The 8,622-nt window shown below is 45.2% G+C and overlaps 1 pseudogene; it reads left to right on the forward strand.

Moving 5' to 3' along the window:
* Positions 1-1,614: 1,614 nt before the first annotated feature.
* On the forward strand, positions 1,615-2,745 carry LOC135555022 (interferon a3-like; annotated as a pseudogene).
* Positions 2,746-8,622: the final 5,877 nt, after the last annotated feature.

Raw genomic sequence — 8,622 nt, forward strand, 5'->3', positions numbered from 1 at the left:
GTGAGAGCTGAAATGTGGAGCATCCCGAGGGATTTTTACAAGAAATCAAAAATGCCAAGAACACACGTGTGAGAGTGGCACTACTTTTTGTTCATTTCTGCAAAACATGTAATTTTGATGATTAAATTAAATGTACCACTGTAAGCTTCATATGTGTATGTTATTTATCCGTGTTGCAAATGATTTCCATGTCGGCTATGATATTTAAATTAAGATACAAACACGCCTTATATTGGTTGAAATTGTGCTAGCAAATTTGTAAAATTCTGTGGTGTGATGCAACCTTGAAATACAACGACTTTTTCGTTTAAATGTTATACTAAATGAGATGTTATTCCTACTAACAATTGCATATCAACATCATCTTCAATGAAAAACAATAAACTGCTTTACAATACTCTGAATTCCAGGAATACTTTCCCGCCCTTTCAGACATCATCATATCACTGTAAAACCTTGTTGATTCGGATAGTTATGACTTCTAGCAAGTACATATTTACTGGATATCATTCAACATAATTATAACTCCACATTCTGAATGTTAGTTCAATCGAATATAGCAATCGCTAACCGTGCTGTTACTCTTCAGTCTCTACAGTGGAAAGATAATAGATGCTGAGGTAACATCAACTCACATATCTGGATAAAAGTCCAATAAAAACATACGAATACCGAATACTTTGACAAATGATCTACGTGATAGACATATTTTACTCACAAGTGCGTGTAGGCCCAGATTCAAAAGCACCCGAAATACAGTCTCCAATTTAAGCACTAATATCAAGGTAAGCAGTATTGTCAAGGTCTATACTGCCTGTGCACTGCATAGGCTACCAGTGTCTTATTCTGAAAACCGGGTGCAGAAAGGAGCTGGTCTACGAAATTAAATGAGACACTAAAACCCGTTTATAAAACGAAATATAGTAATGTTGAGTGTGTAGTTGATATAACCCATACAACGTTGATCTGTATCCTTAAAAAGGAAGTTGAGGTCCGGAAACCACATTTACCCTTTAAACAAGTGGTCCCAACGTAGTTGGATACCATAGTTTCCATGTGTAAATGAAAAGGTGATGCGTTTGCGAAGACGAGATTTAAACGCAATTGTTTCCGAAGTGAAAGGACAACGAAATGTTTGCAAATAAATGCATATTCATTTACGCTGTCGTCTGACTAAAAAGGATTCACAAGTCATTTAAAAAAATCTAAAACATGTTCCTGGTTGGTAATCCAATATTTCAAAATAAAATAACAAATCAGTCAAGAATTGAACAAGTCTTCGAGGGATGCACCTGTCCTTTCCGTGCGTTGTCTCCAGGCCGAAAAATATACTGTCAGGTATGAAAGCGCCTGTCTCCCGGGACTTCCACCTTTCACTTTCGGAACACCTTTCAAAATCTTTGTATAAAATATCGACACAGATTGCAGCATGACAGAACTCTGGATTTCGAGAAGAGGATCGATCAGGAAGAACACTTTATCCCTTTGTCCTTTGAGGAAACCCTATTTTTTCCTGTAATTATACAAAGTACAGGCTGTCTTTCGGAAGTCTGCCTAAATTTGCACCTCGGTTGATAGCGAACAGACAGCGAACTACAGTAGACCTACGATAAAATGGGTTCAATAAGCTTTTGGATGTGCTTGATCCTGACGATTTGCACCTGGCATAAAACCTTCGGATGCACTTGGATGAGGACACTTCCCCCGTCTCGGAGCATGTTCCAAGTGTTCAGCAACAACACCATAACGGTGCTTCGGGAAATGGTAGGAAACTGTAATGTTTATTAACTTGTTCCTGGTCATTGAGCAGTTGTCATCTGTTCAACATTTAATGTGCTGCTGTGTTTCATTTGATTCAGTTACTCGTTTATGTATACAATAGTAATATTGCAATCGTTTGTTTTTATTTTTTGGCATCTCAGGGTCATGTGGTCTCTCGAGAACCTCAGATCACTTTCCTTACGAGGAATACAGACATGTCGATCATTTCAAGGTAAGACATATGCATAGCCTACACTATTTAAAAGGGGTTTTGGTTCAACGTTTTTTCTCATACTGTAGGCCATATAATTAGGTATTAACTAATATGCAACATTTGCTATACTTTTCTGATATTCATAAGGCATGTACTAATACAAATCACTCTTCTTCTAGGATGACGACAAGATTGTCTTCATTTCGCAAACTCTGAACGCTATAGAGAAATTGTACAGAAGTGATAACTATGATTCTTTCTGGGACCAGAAAGTAGTTGACGAGTTTATGATTGACCTGCATCGCCAGACCTCGGAGCTGGACCAATGTGTAAGTCTATGTGATTTGTGATTTTCTATTAACATTAATGCAAAAAGGCAAACATTATCCTATATTTTTAGATTGCCATATAATGTGATTTAAACGAATCATAACATAACATTAATGACTTATATTTTGTTCCAACAGGTAAAGGCTATAAGAGCTACACTACCAAAATCTGACAAAGGAGTGAACAAAAATATGAGCCTTCACTTCAAATTCCTGAAGAATTACTTGAAACGCGAGGTATGTCAATTTGTCTTACCAAGAGAGTGCATTCACCAAATAAGGATATATTCATATGTGATGACACAACATGTGTCTATTCTAAAATATTACATGTGTGTTTCGTTCATGCAGGAATACAGCGCAAGCGGCTGGGAAGGCATAAGGAAAGTGGTGCTGGCACACATGCTAAGACTAGTCACAATAATATTGACTAACCAATGAGCCTCATGTGTGTGTAGAGATTATTTATTTATACTTCTATTTTTTCAACTATTTATTTACACGGTTATTTTTATATATGTTTTATTTATTTATTATGTGAATTCACAACTCTGCGAAGTAAAACACATTTTATACTGAATAATGTATTATGTGCTAGGTATTTTTAGGCTATAGAAAATGTAACAACGTTTTCATGCATTGATTTTTTGTATTTATGAAGACCATTGCATACTGTATTTATTATTGCAACAATATTGGAAACGTTTGTCATTGTAACGATTAAATACATCTGAAATACACTAATGTGACCTCTAACAGCTGAAATATATTTTTAATCTAACATATTTACATATGGGCCTAATAAAAAGGTCCTTAGATAGGCCTGATAATGTCACACAGTGTTGTTGTGTCTTAAAACTTGAAGACTGATGATATCACACAACCCGTGCAGAACGGCTGGGAAACCCTTTAAATGCGTCCACAGTGGAGGCAATATAAGAAGACATTTCAGCACCATGGCAAACAAACAGACATGATCTGACATGATTACAGCAATCTTGAATGAATCGTGAATAATGATTAGTGAGAAAGTTAAAGACGCACAAATATCATACCCCCAAGACATGCTAACAGCATTACAGTAACTGCCGAGGTTTGCATTTTTTTGGAGATGTGGTATGATATTTCAAATCAAATCAAACTTTATTTGTCACATGCATCGAATACAACAATTGTTGACCTTGCCGTGAAATGCTTACTTACAAGTCCTTAACCAACAGTGCAGTTCAAGAAGAGTTTAGAAAATATTTACCAAATAAACAAGTAACAAATAATTCAAAGCAACACAATAAAATAACAATAAGGTTCTGAGTCAGTGTGCCGGGGGTACAGGTTAGTTGAAGTAATTTGTACATGTAGGTAGGGGTGAATGACTATGCATAGATATTAAACAGCGAGTAGCAGCAGTGTACAAAACAAATGGAGGAGTGGGTGTCAATGTATTGGCAATTTGATTAATTATTTAGCAGTCTCATGGCTTGGGGGTAAAAGCTGTTAAGGAGCCTTTTGGTCCGAGACTCGGTGCTCTGGTACCGCTTGCCGTGCGGTAGCAGTGAAAACAGTCGATGACTGGAGTGACTGGAGTCTCGGACAATTTCATAGGCTTTCCTCTGATACTGTCTATTATTATATAGTTCTCGAAAGGCAGAAAGCTTTACCCCGGTGATGTTCTGGGCCGTACCAACTACCTTCTGTAGCGTCTTACGGTTAGATAAAGACCAGTTGCCATACCAGGCGGTGATGCAACCGGTCAGAATGCTCTCGATAGTGCAGCTCCAGAAATGATTGAGGATATGGGGACACATGCCAAATCCTTTCACTCTCCTTAGGGAGAAAAGGTTTGTCGTGCCCTCTTCACGACTGTCTTTGTGTGTTTGAACCATGATAATTTTCTGGTGATCTGGACACCAAGGAATTTGAAACTCTCGACCCGCTCCAATACAGCACCATAGATATTAATGGGGGCCTGTTTGGCCCGTGTCAGCAATTGGGTGCAGAGATGTAGAGGGGGCAGGCGCAGGACACAGGTTTGAGCAACACAACTGAGTTTACTCACAAAAAGTCAAGCAATATTTCAAATAGGAAAATACATACAAACTAACACCTACAACAACCACTAAGACACCAACAATCATGGACAGAACATAAATGTATGCCAGAGGGTTAAATAAGGAACCTGATATGGGAATTGAAACCAGGTGTGTGTAATACAGACAAAAGAAAACAAAAATGAAACATGGATCGGTGGTAACTAGAAAGCCGGTGACGTCGACCGCTGAACATCACCAGAACAAGGAGAGTGGCCGGTTTCGGCGGAAGTCGTAACAGTACCGCCCCAGACTGTAGACGTGAATTGGGGACCCCAATCAGAAACGATATCCTCAGGCACCCCGTAGTGCCGGATTACGTGGGCGAACAGGGCCTCCGCAGTTTGTAGAGCCATAGGGAGACCGGGCAAAGGAAGGAGGCGGCAGGACTTAGAAAACCGATCCACAATGACCAGGATCGTGGTGTTACCCCGCGACAGGGGAAGATCCGTCACGAAATCCAGCAATAGGTGTGACCACGGTCGTTGTGGAATGGGAAGGGGTTGTAATTTCCCTCGGGGCAGATGTCTAGGTGCCTTGCACTGTGCGCATACCGAACAGGAGAAAACATAAACCCTCACATCCTTAGCTAAAGTGGGCCACCAGTACTTCCCAGCAAGAGAGCACCCCGTCCGACCGATGCCAGGATGACCAGAGGAGGGTGACGTGTGAGCTCAACAGATCAAACGATCGCGGACATCAAACGGAACGTACAGACGCCCAGCTGGACACTCAGGGGGAATGGGCTCTGCACGCGACGCCCGCTCGATGTCCGCGTCCACCTCAACAGCCAACAGCTCCCGGTCCCCCACATCATAGTTTCGCTCCGCCGGGCTGAGCTTCTTCGAAAAGAAGGGGCGGAGCTTCGGTGGCGTACCCGAGCGCTGAGACAACACAGCTCCTATTCCAGCCTCGGCCGCGTCCACCTCTACTATGAATGCCAAGGATGGATCAGGATGAGCCAGTACGGGAGCCAGGGTAAACAGAGCCTCCAGGTGACCAAGAGCCCTGTCCGCCCCAGCTGACCACAGCAGTTGCACCGGTCCCCCCTTCCACAAGGAGGTAATGTGAGCCACTACCTGACCAAAACCCCGGATAAACCTCCGGTAGTAGTTGGCAAACCCTAAGAACTGCTGCACCTCCTTTACCGTGGTTGGAGTCGGCCAATTACGCACGGCTGAAATGCGTTCATATTCCATCTCCACCCCTGACGTGGAAAAGAGGTACCCTAGGAAGGAGACGGACTGTTGGAAGAACAGACATTTCTCAGCCTTGACGTATAGGTCATGTTCCAACAGTCGACCAAGCACCCTGCGCACAAGGGAAACATGCTTGGCGCGAGTAGTAGAGTATATTAGAATGTCATCTATATACACCACTACACCCTGTCCGTGCAGGTCCCTGAAAATCTCATCCACAAAGGATTGGAAGACTGATGGAGCCTTCATTAACCATACGGCATGACGAGGTACTCATAGTGCCCAGAAGTGGTTCTAAATGCCGTCTTCCACTCATCCACCTCCCCCCGGATACGCACCAGGTTGTAAGCGCTCCCGAGATCCAATTTTGTGAAGAAGCGCGCCCGTGCAATGACTCTGTCATACTGGCGATGAGAGGTAGCGGGTAACTGTATTTTACCGTAATCTGATTTAAACCTCAATAGTCAATACACGGGTGTAAACCTCCATCCTTCTTCTTCACAAAAAATAAACTCGAGGAGGCAAGTGAAGTGGAAGGCCGAATGTATCCCTGTCCCAGAGATTCAGCGACATATGTTTTCATAGCCACCGTCTCCTCCTGTGACAGAGGATACACGTCACTCCAGGAAGTGCAGCACCTACCAGGAGATTTATCGCACAATCCTCGTCGGTGGGGTGGTATTTGAGTCGCCCTCTATTTACAGAAGGCGAGTGCCAAATTGGCATATTCGGGGGGAATGTGCATGGTGGAAACCTGGTTTGGACTTTCCACCATAGTGGCACCTAAGGAAACACCTACACACCTCCCTGAACACTGACAGGACCATCCCTTGAGAGCCCTCTGTTGCCACAAAATAATAGGATCATGAGAGGCCAACCAGGGAAGGCCCAACACAACAGGAAACACAGGAGAGTCGATCAGGAAGAGACTAATTCTCTCCTCGTGACCCCCCTGTGTTCCCATAGCAATGGGAGCTGTGACCTCCCCAATTAGCCCCAACCCCAAAGGACGACTATCTAAGGCATGTACAGGTAAGGGAACATCAACAGGAACAATAGGGATTCCTAATCTATGTGCCAAGGAGCGGTCAATAAAGTTCCTAGTTGTGCCTGAATCTACTAGCATCTTATGCTGGGAATGCAGGGAAAACTCAGGAAATTCTATAGGCAACCACATGTGTGCAACAGGGGGCTCTGGGTGAGTTGTGTGCCTACTCACCTGGGATGACCCACCAGTGCTCCGCCTGCTACCTCGACTTCCTGGAGAACCACCCCAGCACCGACCAGCAGTGTGCCCTCTGCGGCCACAGCTGGTGCAGGGAATGGTCCCACCTCCAGCCCCCTCATAGCAGCCCCTCCAAACTGGATAGGTGTTGGATCCAAGGTGCTGGGAAATGGAACAGACAGACCCCGAACCGGACGTCCGCGGGAGGCCAACAGGTTATCCAGCCGGATAGACCACCAGCTGGTCCAGGTTTAGAGTGGTGTCCATGCAGGCTAGCTCCCTATGAACATCCTCTCGCAAACTACACCTGTAGTGGTCGATCAGGGCCGCTCATTCCATCCCGCACCAGATGCCAGAGTTCTGAATTCCAGTGCGAACTCTTGAGCCCTCCTCACCCACTGTCTCAGATCGAACAATCGCTCTCCCGCCAATCTCCCTTCAGGTGGATGATCAAAAAGTCCTCATAGTCATCCAGAGTCGGGCCTTCCCTACCCCAGATGGCGTTGGCCCACTCCAGGTCTTTTCCAGTCAGGCAGGAGATGAGGGAGATCACTCTCTCACGTCCCAAAGGGGCCAGCCGAACAGCTGCCAGGTAGAGCTCCAGCTGGAGTAGGAACCCCTGGCACCCGACATCTGTTCCGTGATACACGCCCGGGGCGAGAGCCGAATCCCACTGGGTCCTGACGACGGAAGGGTGGACATTGGTGTAGGTTGAGGTGCGGGCGGAGGTGATGATGTTGTATTTACAGGAAAGCCTCCTCTCTCCCATCTGTCCATTGTTTGCAGCAAGCGATCCATGGCTGTTCCTAGACTTTGTAACATGTTTGCGTGCTGCTGGACGCGCTCCTATACTGGGAGAGAAGGACTGGCTGCACCTGCTGACTCCATTTGAATGGTCCGTGATTCTATCAGCGATTGGGTGCAGAGATGTAGCGGAGTCAGGCATAGGACACAGGTTTGAGCAACACACAAAAATTCAAGCAATATTCCAAATAGGAAAATACATACAAACTAACACCTACAACAACTACTAAGACACCAACAATCACGGACAGAACAGAAATGTATGCCAGAGGGTTAAATAAGGAACCTGATATGGGAATTGAAACCAGGAAAATGAAACATGGAAAATGAAACATGGATCGGATGTGATTAGAAAGCCGGTGACGTCGACCGCCGAACACCACCCGAACAAGGAGAGGGGCCGACTTCGGCGGAAGTCGTGACAGCCCACCTTTTCCTGTACTCCACGATCAGCCCTTTGTATTTCTCGATCCCCGGATGACCAGAGGAGAGTAGCGTGTGGGCCCACTTGATCAATCAATCACGAACACCAAGCAGGACGTACCTCCGACCCGCTGGCCACTGTGGTGTAGGAGGTTCTAACTGAGACGCCTGCTCGATGTCCAAGTGCCACCAATACGGGAGCATCGGTAAACAATGACTTCAGACGACCAAAAGCTCTGTTCGCCTCCGCCGACAACTGCATGCGCACCGTCCCCCCTTCAGCAGTGAGGTAATGGGAGCAGCAACCTGCCCAAAAGCCCGGATATACCTCCTGTAGTAATTGGCAAACCCTAAAAACCGCTGCACCTCAGAGTCGCACGGCCGCAATGCGGTCACACTCCATCTCCACCCCAGATGTGGAAATGCGATACCCCAGGAAAGAGACAGGCTTGTTTGGAGAACATACATTTCTCGGCCTTGACGTACAGGTCATGCTCCAACAGTCGTCCAAGTTCCTTGTGCACCAGAGACACATGCGCGGAGAATGTGGCGGAATAGATCGGTATGTCATCGATGTAAA

The sequence above is a fragment of the Oncorhynchus masou genome, chromosome 15, assembly GCF_036934945.1.
Source record: "Oncorhynchus masou masou isolate Uvic2021 chromosome 15, UVic_Omas_1.1, whole genome shotgun sequence".
In the NCBI taxonomy this organism is placed as follows: domain Eukaryota; kingdom Metazoa; phylum Chordata; class Actinopteri; order Salmoniformes; family Salmonidae; genus Oncorhynchus; species Oncorhynchus masou.